The 13077-nt window shown below is 44.2% G+C and overlaps 1 protein-coding gene across 1 annotated transcript in view; it reads right to left on the bottom strand.

Moving 5' to 3' along the window:
- LRIT1 (leucine rich repeat, Ig-like and transmembrane domains 1) overlaps positions 1 to 13077 on the bottom strand; it is a 117392-nt gene that overhangs the window by 103041 nt on the left and 1274 nt on the right. The window lies entirely within an intron of this gene.

Below are 13077 nucleotides of genomic sequence, written 5' to 3'. Positions count from 1 at the left end.
ACAGATGAGACAAAGATCAACCTGTACCAGAATGATGGGAAGAAAAAAGTTTGGAGAAGAAAGGGAACGGCACATGATCCAAGGCACACCACATCCTCTGTAAAACATGGTGGAGGCAACGTGATGGCATGGGCATGCATGGCTTTCAATGGCACTGGGTCACTTGTGTTTATTGATGACATAACAGCAGACAAGAGTAGCCGGATGAATTCTGAAGTGTACAGGGATATACTTTCAGCCCAGATTCAGCCAAATGCCGCGAAGTTGATCGGACGGCGCTTCATAGTACAGATGGACAATGACCCCAAGCATACAGCCAAAGCTACCCAGGAGTTCATGAGTGCAAAAAAGTGGAACATTCTGCAATGGCCAAGTCAATCACCAGATCTTAACCCAATTGAGCATGCATTTCACTTGCTCAAATCCAGACTTAAGACGGAAAGACCCACAAACAAGCAAGACCTGAAGGCTGCGGCTGTAAAGGCCTGGCAAAGCATTAAGAAGGAGGAAACCCAGCGTTTGGCGATGTCCATGGGTTCCAGACTTAAGGCAGTGATTGCCTCCAAAGGATTCGCAACAAAATATTGAAAATAAAAATATTTTGTTTGGGTTTGGTTTATTTGTCCAATTACTTTTGACCTCCTAAAATGTGGAGTGTTTGTAAAGAAATGTGTACAATTCCTACAATTTCTATCAGATATTTTTGTTCAAACCTTCAAATTAAACGTTACAATCTTCACTTGAATTCTGTTGTAGAGGTTTCATTTCAAATCCAATGTGGTGGCATGCAGAGCCCAACTCGCGAAAATTGTGTCACTGTCCAAATATTTCTGGACCTAACTGTATATGAAAAATGGTGTTACACCTCCTGGCAGATTTTGAGATACCGAAACAAAAATGTACACCAATGTAGCAATTCAAATAAAAACATAAATATAGAAATAAAGGGTAATATATAATTATTATGTCCAAAAATAAAAATAGCTTGTGTATACAAAAAAATGGAATGCTGAATTCAAAAATGGTCATGTACAAGCCTAATACTTCAGACGATTAACCATAAATATTCATGCAGAAATCTGGCATTAAACACTAATAAGTTTCAAATCCTTTGTGATTTTTGTTGTTTTTACACTAGATTTGCCAATCTCCCCAAAATGAATGGAACTGCGGTGGGACAGGGATTGAATGGGAGCTCGTTCGGCTCGCCTACCTCACGACATTCAGGAACTGGATTAGGAGTAAGATTTTTGGCAAGTTGAACCTCTTAATGAATCATGAGCGTTTGACTCCGGCACATCCTCCCATGAAGACCAGCATTAACATTGCTGATGATTGTCTTGATAAATCAGGGCCTAAAATTATATAGAGACATAGGGGCCTATTCAGTAAAACTGGTGTTGGGCATACCAGGTATTAATGAAGATCTCCATGGGGTACAAGTGCCAAATTCATTAAGAAGCACACATCACTAAATGAATTTGGTGCATCTTCTTCATAGACTGTGCCAGAGACTGAAGTAACATTTCTGTTTTAAAAAATTCCTCCAGCTTAACAGAATGTTATGGACAGGCATAAAGATACCCTGTCCTACCCCCAGCAAAATTGCTGTTTAGCCCATGCTTTGTAGAGATAAAATTCCCTCTTTTCAACATGTAAGGTACGTATGTCACATACTGTATATGGCTCGATAGCCTACCTCTAAAGGCCCCGTCACACAGAGATAAATCTTTGGCAGATCTGTGGTTCTGATCGCTATACTCACCTCAGTTGCTGTGTGAAGCTGACCGGAGCGGCGGTGTATTCTGCAGCTCCTGTCACCTTCATGCAGCACAGCTGGACGCGACGCTGGAGGTCCGTGGATTACGCCGGACATGGAGGGATTGTCGGGGTTAATAAATTGGTGATGAGGGACTTTGTTAGTGTTTTTTATTTCTAATAAAGGATTTTTCGGGTGTGTGTGTTTTTTAACTGTAATTTACAGATTAATCATGGAAGGAAGCTCGGGGAGACGCCTGACATGATTAATCTAGGATTTAGTGGCAGCTATGGGCTGCCATTAACTCCTTATTACCCCGATTTGCCAACGCACTAGGGTAAATCGGGAAGAGCCGGGTACAGTCCCAGAACTGTCGCATCTAATGTATGCGGCAATTCTGGGCGGCTGCTGACTGATATTGTTAGGATGGGGGGCTCCCCATAACGTGGAGCTCCCCATCCTGAGAATACCAGCCTTCAGCCGTATGGCTTTATCTGGCTGGTATTAAAATTGGGGGGCCGCACGCCGTTTTTTTTAATTATTTAATTATTTATTTCACTGCACAGTATACACACACACACCGGCTGCTGTGTTTGGGTGCAGTGAGACACCTGTCACTCAGCGTGGGGGCGTGTCTCACTGCAACCAATCATAGGCGCCGAAAAGCAGGAAAGCAGGGAATACAAGATTGTTTAATCTCCGGCTTTTTCAAAAGAGGAAAAGCCACCGGAGTTTAGTGAACACAGCTGTGCAGCGCCGCAGCAGTGATCGGGGAACGGTAAGTAAGAGAGAGGGGGGAGAATGACTGACAGACTGTGAGAGGGGGACAGACAAGACAGAGAGAGACCGACAGAGCGAGACCGACCGACGGGAGATAGAATGAAAAAAAAAATGACCGACATCGCTAGTAAAAAGCACAAAACGTGGGTTTTGGACATCGGAATGCCACACAATGTTTTATGTAAAATCTTTCATGTATTAATCTCAAAAAGTAACATACACCAGCTCTATCTCACTATTGGGTATGTGCCCTTAACATTTCCGCCATGAAAATTCATTTTGGTGTCATTTTGGAAGGTTTTCTGGTGAGTCCGTAAAAATGGCGTAAAACGCGGACAAAATTGTTCACAGCTGTGACTTTTGAGTGATAAATGCTTCAAGGGGTCTTCCCCATGCTGTTGCCATGTCATTTGAGCACTCTTCTGAGACTTTTGTGACATTTTTAGGGTTTCTACATGCTGCCGGGGGTCATTTCAGAAAAATACTCGGGTCTCCCATAGGATAACATTGGGCTCAGGTGCTCGGGCCGAGTACACGAGTATCTTGGGATGCTCGGCCCGAGCCTCGAGCACCCGAGCTTTTTAGTACTCGCTCATCACTAGTAATTTCAGTTTAGTGCAATGCTGAAATATTGCAGCATAATGTAGAAGCAGTCAAGCTATCTCAGGTTCATGTTCTCTATTAAGAGTAAAAGAGTTCACAGGGGACAAAAATTCAAAAATCATCACAGAAAAAAGCCAGATTTCCTCACCAACACCAGGCCACAATATACCGTAATAAACACTACAGGATACAGCAGACCCCAATGATAAAGGCGGGGAAGTACCTGTACAAAATACTGATGAAGTAACCATATACAAACCTACAATTCATAATAATAATAATCATTTTTATTTCTATAGTGCCAACAGCACTTTACAATTCAGAGAGGACATGTACAGAAAATATGAGAAATTACAGAATAACAAAGTTCAGATACCAAGAGGAGAGAGGGCTGTGCTCATAAGCTTACAGTCTATGAGGAAATAGGGGAGGCACAAAAGGTGAATGGGGGGGAGAAAAGCTTGTCATACTGTATATGGACCAGCCATCTAATTAATAGGGGATTCAAAACCAGCTGCGTGGACCGGTCACCAGCCAGAATTTATACATACAGAGTGTAAAAAATACATGAAGAGGAATGCAATCAGAAGATACAGGGGACATGAATTGGAAGTAAATTTTATGAAGGGCAGAATGGGACTAGATTAGATCAGGGAGGTAAGGTGATAGGCTAGTCTAAAGAAATGCATTTTAAGGGCCCGCTTAAAGGTGTGGATGTTGGGAATTAATTGAATTGTTCTTGGTAATGTGTTCCAGAGCATTGGTGCAGCTCGTGAGAAATCTTGAAGATGGGAGTGGGAGGTTTGAATTATTGCGGATGTCAGTCTTAGGTCATTAGCAGAACGGAGGGCACGGGTGGAGTGATAGACAGAGATGAGGGAGGAGATGTAGGGCAGTGCAGAACTATGGAGAGCTTTGTTGGTGAGAATGATAAGTTTATGTTGGATTCTGTAGTGGATAGGCAACTAGTGCAATGACTGGCACAGAGCAGAGGCATCAGTGAAGTGGTTGGAGAGGAAAATGATCCTGGCTGCGGCATTCAGAATGGATTCGGGAGGGGAGAGTTTAGTAAGAGGGAGATCGATTAGTAAAGTTTCATGGAGGAGAGGGTTGCTTAGTATTAAAAATGCACACAATTGGGGCTTTCATAGGGCCATCAGAGTTAATGCATGGTTTGCAGGGTGCAGCCAGACCCTTTAGTGCTGCCTGGGTAAATTAGGGTGCTCTTATATAGTGCTGGGCAGAACACCTGATCTAATACTGTGGGCATTATTAATAGGATATAACCAGACACTGTACATCACACACCTATCTGTGTTACTGCTGCTCCATACAAGCCTCGTCTGTGTGCATTTATAATACTGAGCAACCACCCCCTCCATGAATGGTATATTTGTGAATTGTTGTTTCATCAGTATAATACATCTGTGCTGCCCCCGCTTTATCACAAATAAAATGCCCTTTTGCACCCCGCAGTGGTTTAGTATTGGGAGCTGGTTTCAGTAAGGAAGAATAAAAGAGTAAAAGAATTGCTTAAACAAAATAGGAAACTCTAAGGGGTATTTTGCACACTACAACATCGCAAGCCGATTGTAGCGATGCCGGGCGCGATAGTCCCCGCCCCCGTCGCACATGCGATATCTTGTGATAGCTGCCGTAGCGAAAATTATCGCTACGGCAGCTTCACATGCACTTACCTGCCCTGCGACATCGCTCTGGCCGGAAAACCGCCTCCTTCTTAAGGGGGCGGGTCGTGCGGCGTCACAGAGACGTCACACGGCGGGCGGCCAATAGAAACAAAGGGGCGGAGATGAGCGGGACGTAAACATCCCGCCCACCTCCTTCCTTCCTCATTGCAGCCGGGACGCAGGTAAGGAGATGCTCCTCCCTCCTGCGGCTTCATACACAGCGATGTGTGCTGCCGCAGGAACGAGAAACAACATTGTACCTGTCGCTGCAGCGACATTATGGAAATGCCCGACACTACACCGATCATACAATTTTGACACTTTTGCGCTCGTTAATCGTAGTAAAAAGGATTCACATACTCCGATGTCAACAACGATGCCAGATGTGCGTCACTTTCGATTTGACCCCACCGACATCGCAGCTGCGATGTCGTAGTGTGCAAAGTACCCCTTAATATTCAAAATAATGTCCCTTTTCCAGTCCAACATTTTTTTTTATAAATAAGCATATTTCATAAAAATACAATCTATTAAAATATAAAATTATTTAAAACAGAAACTGTCACATTGTACATGTAATCCGATCTGTGGACAGCGCGGTATAGAAAAAGAGGAGCTGAGGAGAGTGATATATGCATTTGTTGGAAAAGAATCAGTAGAACTTGTATTATATTCATTGAAATCCCTGGTGTTTGTATAGACATGAGTCGAATAGGCAATCTTATTGGAGATTCATAGCTATATCTGTCTCTGCATACACAGTTATACAGGGAAGACTGTCAGTCACTGTACCCCACTAGATTGTATTCATCTAAAAATAGTAGCAGTAAAACTATAGCTCCCCCCACTAAATACGAGCCCTCACACAGTTCCTAATTTCACTTGTATATTTTTTTACTTATATGCCTTTATGGAGTGCAAAAACTTTGAAAGACTAAAGCCTGCTTTACACCTTACAATTAAGCATACGATATCGTATGCGATGTGACATGCCCCCATCGTATGTGCGGCACGTTCAATTTGTTGACCATGTCGCACAAACGATTAATTGCCGTTACACATACTTACCTAGCATACGACCTCGATGTGGGCGGCGAACATCCACTTCCTGGATTGGTAGGGACGTTCGGCGTCACAGCCACATCATACGGCATCCGGCCAATAGAAGCGGAGGGACGGAGATGAGCGGGACGTAAACATTCCGCCCATCTCCTTCCTTCCGCATAGGCGGCGGGAGCCGCAGGACGCAGGTAAGCTGCAGTTCATGGTTACCGGGGTGCCACACACTGCGATGTGTGATGCCTCAGGAACATTGAACAACCCGACGTTCAATTTTTAGGTTTTGAACGACATGTATGCGATCAACGTTTATTCGTTCAATCGCAATCGCACGTAGGTTTCACACACTACAATATTACTAACGATGCTGGATGTGCGTCACTTACGACGTGACCCCGCCGACACATCGTTAGATATATTGTAGCGTGTAAAGCCCGCTTTACACTTCTTTGTTTGCATCTACATCATAAAAAAATGTTAAAAATGGTCTGCCTCCTCCCCTGTGCATATGTCGCGCCCCTGCGGCTTCAGGAACCACAGGGTACTGCACCCCATTAGGGTGTAGTACTTATCCCGGGTTCAGGGAAGGTCAATGCCTGTTTACACTTAGACAAACATACAGTTAGTGGGTCGCCCTCCCCAGTGGGGACTGGGCCAGGGTCGAATCACAGTAGGGGGTCACTACAGCGGTGGGTTTACAAGACGCCACTGCACCAGGGGCTCCCCGATCCACTGGAACCAAGGACTCAGGGTCAGGGAGAAGCAACCACCAGGGGAAGTCAGGAGCACACAGTGGGAAGAGCAGGTTGACCTAGTGAAAGTAGCGAACCAGCCGGTGGCAGCGGCTGGAGGCAGCAGCTCAGAACACACAACGCAAATACAACAGGGAGAGAACAGCTTCAGACAAAGAGCAGAGCAAGCAGCTCTGTGGGACAGGAAGTTCAACACGGTCACTGGGGAGAAGAAGGCGGCTGCTTCCACAGGACCAGCGCTGTTGGGATACAGATTCCTAGGGCAGATACAATTCACGTTATCTACCAACTCTGCAAGGGTCACAGGGAACAGCTAGAACAGTCACCGGACCCGTCCCAACGAGTCTGCAGCCAAATATAGCATATAGGATCTGGGGTTGAGGACTGGCCCCACAACGGAACCGCGCTATCAGCATACAGAACTCTTTACTGACACTGGGACTCTCAAGTGCTTCACGACATGGGGGTCCGATACTTAGCGTATCCAAGGAGGAACGGGCTCACAGGCTGACACACACACCGGACTTGACCTTTCACGGATCCGGGATCGGCTGGAGCCAATCATTGCAGTCTGGCATTCTGGAGCAGCACCTGCCTGACTTGTGAGTAAAAAGACCTGGAACCACAGCCCCTGTCTCTGCCTCTCCTTTACCGTCGCCCAGTGCTGCGGTGCCAACAGGGACTACCATCACCCCCACCATCCTCCCCGGGGTAATCCCGCTCCACCTGTGGGGAGCAACACCATTCCGGCTGCACCCAACATCTGCCCCGGTGAAAGAGACCCTGTAGCGGCGGCCCCCATCCCTGGCCGCGTACCACAGGTGGCGTTATGATCAGCTAATAGACTTTCCTAACCTCCAACTACTACCTCCATCCTCCCTACCACCGCTTTCCTCCCCTTCTGTTCACCTTGGGGCAACGGTACCAGGGCAGGCCACCCCATGACGACGCAGAGGATCTGCATCCCCGGTCCAGGAACAAGTAAAACACCTGCCCTGTGGGGCGCTACACATGCAGACATAGTTCTGTGGAAAAAAATTGACTACAGATAAGCAAATAGTTCGGGGCTTATACCAAACACCAGGTGTCCAGGTCTTTGACTCGAACACAGACTAAAATATCTTTCTGCTTTACCTTGGCTGGTTAACAAAAGTAGAGAGGAGCCCACGCCACTTTTTAAATGATTCATTTAAATATTTTTTAAAAAATGACATGGGATCCTTTCTATTTTTGATAACCAGCCAAGGTAAAGCTGACAGCTGAGGCTTGGCGCACAGTTGTCTGCTTTACTCACACTAGTTATTAAAAATAGGTGGGTACCCACTTCATTTTTTTTAATTTATTCCCTATTCACATTTGTTTGCAGGACAACTGTCTTCATTTTGTTTCCTTATGCAGTCCCCTAGTCCTTACTATGCCCATTTTACAGTCATTTCACAGCACACAAGTTTGGGTTGCAATTTAATTTTATGGTGTTCAGCATCAAGTTTGGGTCCCAAAGCAAACTTCTCTTAAAGTCCGGCTGAACCTGGCAAACCTGAACATCCACGGGTCCACTCATCACTAAAAGAGACACAAGAGGCAAGGCAGGTGGCCAAGCTATACTTGGTAAAGATGCCAGGCCTTAGCTATTAAAGCTGTAGCCTTGCTGTCCATAGCAACCAATTGCAGTGCAGATTTCATTTTCTACACTGTTCTATTAAAGTGAAAACTGTGTTGTGATTAGTTGCTATGGGAAAGTATGCAAAATATGCTTAATCAGTCTTGATGGCATATTATTCTTTTATTTACTTTTTTTGTAGTTCTTTCCTGTAAAAATGACGTGTTGATAACACATGGATAGCTCACTGGGGCAAGGCTTCCGTTTGCAGGCCTAGCCCAGTAGCTAATACTTTATTAACAGCAAATTGTCTGGTTGGGGCCCATTTCCCACTCCCGGCAGCAATTGATGCGGAGCTCCTGAATTAGGCCTCTTTCACACGTCAGTGATTCTGGTACGTATGTTGTTGTTTTTATATGTACCAGAATAACGGACATATGCAGACCCATTAAAATCAATGATTCGGCACACACATGAGTAATTTCTCACTGACCGTGTCCCCATATGGCGTACACGTGTGTCCGTGATTGCTGCACGGAGACATGTCCATTTTTATCTGGCATCACAGATGTCCCACGGACCACACTATGGTGTGGTACATGAAACACGTTCCAGAAAAACACAGACATTGAAAATAAAGAGCTTTTTATTCTCACCTTCTCCAGCGATGCGGTATTCTGCCTTTGCTTTCTGCAGCTGCTTATCCTCATACATATTCATGTATGTATTATCTATAGGTGGCCTCTCAAATTCATGAATTGATTCCTATCACCAACAATTACAACCTACAAAATACTCAGGAATAGCAGATTATGATTAGAGATGATCGAATACCTCAAATATTCGGCTTTGCGAATATCAAATGAATAGGTCGCCACTTTGCGAATATTCCATGCGCAATGTAAGGGGTACTTTACACGCTGCGACATCGCTACCGATATATCGTCGGAGTCACGTCGTTAGTGACGCACATCCGGCGCTGGTAGCGACATCGCAGTGTGTAACACTTTTGAGCGACGATCAACGATCGCAAAATTGTTTCAAAACGGTGATCGTTGACACGTCGTTCATTTCCTTAATATCGCTGCTGCCACCAGTACGATGTTGTTCGTCGTTCCTGCGGCATCACACATCGCTATGTGTGACATCGTGGGAGCGACGAACATCTCCTTACCTGCGTCCACCAGCAATGTGGAAGGAAGGAGGTGGACGGAATGTTATGTCCCGCTCATCTCCACCCCTCCACTTCTATTGGCCGGCCGCTTAGTGACGCCGCAGTGATGTCGCTATGACGCCGAACGCACCTCCCCATTGAGGGAGGGATTGTTCGGCGGTCACAGCGACGTCGCTGCAAGGGTATGTGCGTGTGACGCTGCCGTAGTGATAATGTTCGCTACGGCAGCGATCACCAAATGTCGCACGAACAGCGGGGGCGGGAGCTATTGCTCTCAACATCTCTAGCAATCGCTAGCGATGCCGCAGCATGTAAAGTACCCCTAAGTCTATGGGAAGCCCAAATATTTCTGAATAGTTGTTATTCAGGTTTCCCATAGACTTACATTGCGCATTGAATATTCGCAAATAGTCAAATAGCGGCGCATTATTCAGTAAATATTCGTGAAGCCGAATATTTGAGGTATTCGATCATCCTTAATTATGATATTCAAAAGAGAAAATTTATTATACAAAGTGCCAGTGCAGACAATAAAAGAATTTCATTATACATAGGCTAACATATATTTGGATTTTGAAGGGATAAAGAACCGCACCACAAAGGGTGGTTCATTTAATGCAGTTGCTGCAACAGTTTAAAGGTATAGCTAAAATGGCCAATGATGGTCACATACCACATACACCAAAAAGACCACGAGTGGCATAAATCAAATATCTCATAGCAGGTCATTAAGTAATAAATAGCTAGCATGCCCAAGTGGTTCTATGTAAAATACACATCTTAAACCTCAGGGGTATTTTATATTTAGGACATACTGCCCCTATATATTACTTCCGCCCCATGAAGTTGGTGTTACATAAATGTAACCATCTAGTTACCTGTGGCCATTTGTTGATTCTATTAGTCATGTGCAGCACTGCAAAAGATGCCCCCCCACCTCGATGCGCGTTTCACCGCACTGCCGGTTTGATCAGTTAAATACGTATTCATGTATGTAGCCACAGCCAAGCCAAAAGTAGCTGCAGAGAGGGGGGGGACACAGCAGAACCAAAGAGTTCAGCACCACGGACAGCAGGAGTGGGGGCAGGTGAGTTTATATCCATGTGCTATCACAGATCACGTCTAACGTATTGCACATGGACAACTCATATGTACCATGAATCATGGCACACAGAGGGACATATGCGTTTTTAACATGTCAGTGAAAAACGTCTGTTTTTCACTGACGTGTGAAACAGGCCTTACACAAGTGATTGCTAAGTAAAAACTTATTTTTGAGAATTACTTGCTAGTCTGAAAAATACATTGTTTTATTTGTAGATGTGACCACTTTTGTTAGCAAAGAATAATATTTTTAATGACAATCATTTTGCTTATTTACACAGAATAGGTCAGTTGCAAACATTTCTGTGGCTGTCAGTGCCTCCAAACATCTGCAGACTGTACAGAGCCTGGCTTTATAAAACATGCCTGCGCAGTCTGCAGATATATGGAATGCACATGAAGTTGCAGAAATGTCTGCAATTAATGAGCTCTGAATGAATGTAGCCATAACTTGCAATAGGATATAGTGAGGGAATGTGACAATGACCACTAATATTACCAGGAAAATGTGTCCTTAGTAAGATAGGTAGCTCATGGTTAGTAAGACATGTGCCTAAGACCAGCTTCATGTGTCTGAGCTTAACAGTCCATTACTTAAGCTTCATAGAGATATATGACTGCTGATTTAGGGTCAAGAGATCCACAGCTGGTCCAGAAACCATAGTCAGTGCATGGACTATAAAACTTAGGTCTAAGCATCCAGCATTGGTAGAGCCAATGATTGACCTCCCATTCATTGCTGACATTCCTGATGTCTGGACTATTCAGCTGGTAGACCCAATGCCTGGATTACCCATGCAGTTTTGATAAAACCAATGCCTGGCCTCCCATTTCAGTGTTGGTATTCCTGATGCCTTGACTCCCTGTTTAGTGCTGGCAGACCCAATGCCTAGACTCCCTATGCAGAGCTAGTAGACCCAATGTCTGGACTGGCTATGCAGTGCTGGTGGACCCAATTCCAGGAATCTCTATGCAATGCTTGTAGACCCAAAGCCTGGCCTTCCTTTTCAGTGCTTATATTACTAATGCCTGCACTCCCTATGCAGTACTGGTGAACCCAATTGGTGGAATCCATATGCTGTGTTGTTAAACTTTGTACTTGACCTCCACTTTCAGTGCTGATATTTTTAATGCCTGAACTTCCTGTGAAGTGCTGGTAGACCTCATGCCCTGAATGGCTATACAGTGCTGGTAGACTCAATGTCTGGTCTAACCATTCAGTGTTGTTATTCCTGATGCCTGGACTCCCAATGCAGTGCTAGTAAACCCAGCATCTGGACTCCCTATGCAGTGCTGATGGATAGAGATGAGCGAACGATTGTATGTTTGTTTTGGCAGGTACAGTCGAACCTTAAAAAAGTTTGGTTTGTGACCCCGACTTGATCCAACCTCAATGGGAGTCGGAAAATTAGGCAATTTGTGGCTCCACCCACATGTTGCCAGCCATAAGCAGAACACTTCTGGCAGAGGGTGGATGGGGGGTTTTAATTTTTTTTGTATTTTTTGTTTGCGTGTGGACACTACATCTGATCATGCTGTTGTTACCCTCCAGTGTGAGCCATTCAAACACTGCAAGCGGCTCGCGCAGGGCTGAGCATAAATCATACCCAAGCACAGAGCTGCTCGCTTGAGTAGTTTGCATTCGTAACTCAGTGAACTTCGAATCTGAACTTTTTTTGGGGGGGATAGTCAGTTTCCAAACTCGAAATCCGAACATCTAACCTCAGGTTCGCTCATCTCTGCCCATTTCTAAGAGGAAATAGAAAGATTGTATAATGACACAGAGATTTAGCAATATGCTGGAAAATCTTGGTTCTGACAACTTTCCCTTATATTGCCACCTGTAGCAAGGATAAAATTCTAATATATGTGAATGTATTATCCTTTTTATTTAATTTATAATTTCTTCTTTTAAACACTTATATAGATGATACCGGATTTCACGCATTATTTTCTATAGTATTATGTAATCAGAATCTGGTACTCAACATGTTGTTGGGATCAAGGCCAAAACAGCCATAAAGCATAATGCAGATGGGCTAACAGCAATTAGAGTTATTGGCAGCCTGAGCCGCAGTGACCTTCTCTACTGTTGTCACTACAGTAATTACAGTAAATGGACTGGTGACTTGTTTTCATTTGCAGTAAAGCACCTTTTGATTGAATTAATAGTTGTTGCGTGTACCACTGATACAAATGGTACCCAAACCTAATGAAACAAACATAGCGTAGAATCTTACAGAATATCAAGATATCAAAATATCAAAAATTCAAGAATAGCAAACTAATTTCCAGATAAAAAATAGTTTATACACTCACAAACTCAGCAATGCGCACATTTATAAAGAAAATAGTCTATGGAAAAAGAAATTAATAGACCATAATTTAAATAGGATGGGTTCAGTCACAGAACAATGTTGCTATCCCATTTCCGCCATGTTCTTCCTGGCACTACAACACTCTTTATACTACAGAATTATCTATATACTCTGAGTTGTAACACACATTATATTGTAAACAGCCATAATCAGAGCCTTAGAAATATATAATAGTGCATT

This window comes from Anomaloglossus baeobatrachus, chromosome 5 (assembly GCF_048569485.1).
Source record: "Anomaloglossus baeobatrachus isolate aAnoBae1 chromosome 5, aAnoBae1.hap1, whole genome shotgun sequence".
NCBI classification, from domain to species: domain Eukaryota; kingdom Metazoa; phylum Chordata; class Amphibia; order Anura; family Aromobatidae; genus Anomaloglossus; species Anomaloglossus baeobatrachus.
The sequence above is the reverse complement of the archived record's forward strand: the minus strand, read 5'-3'. Positions and strand labels throughout refer to the sequence as shown.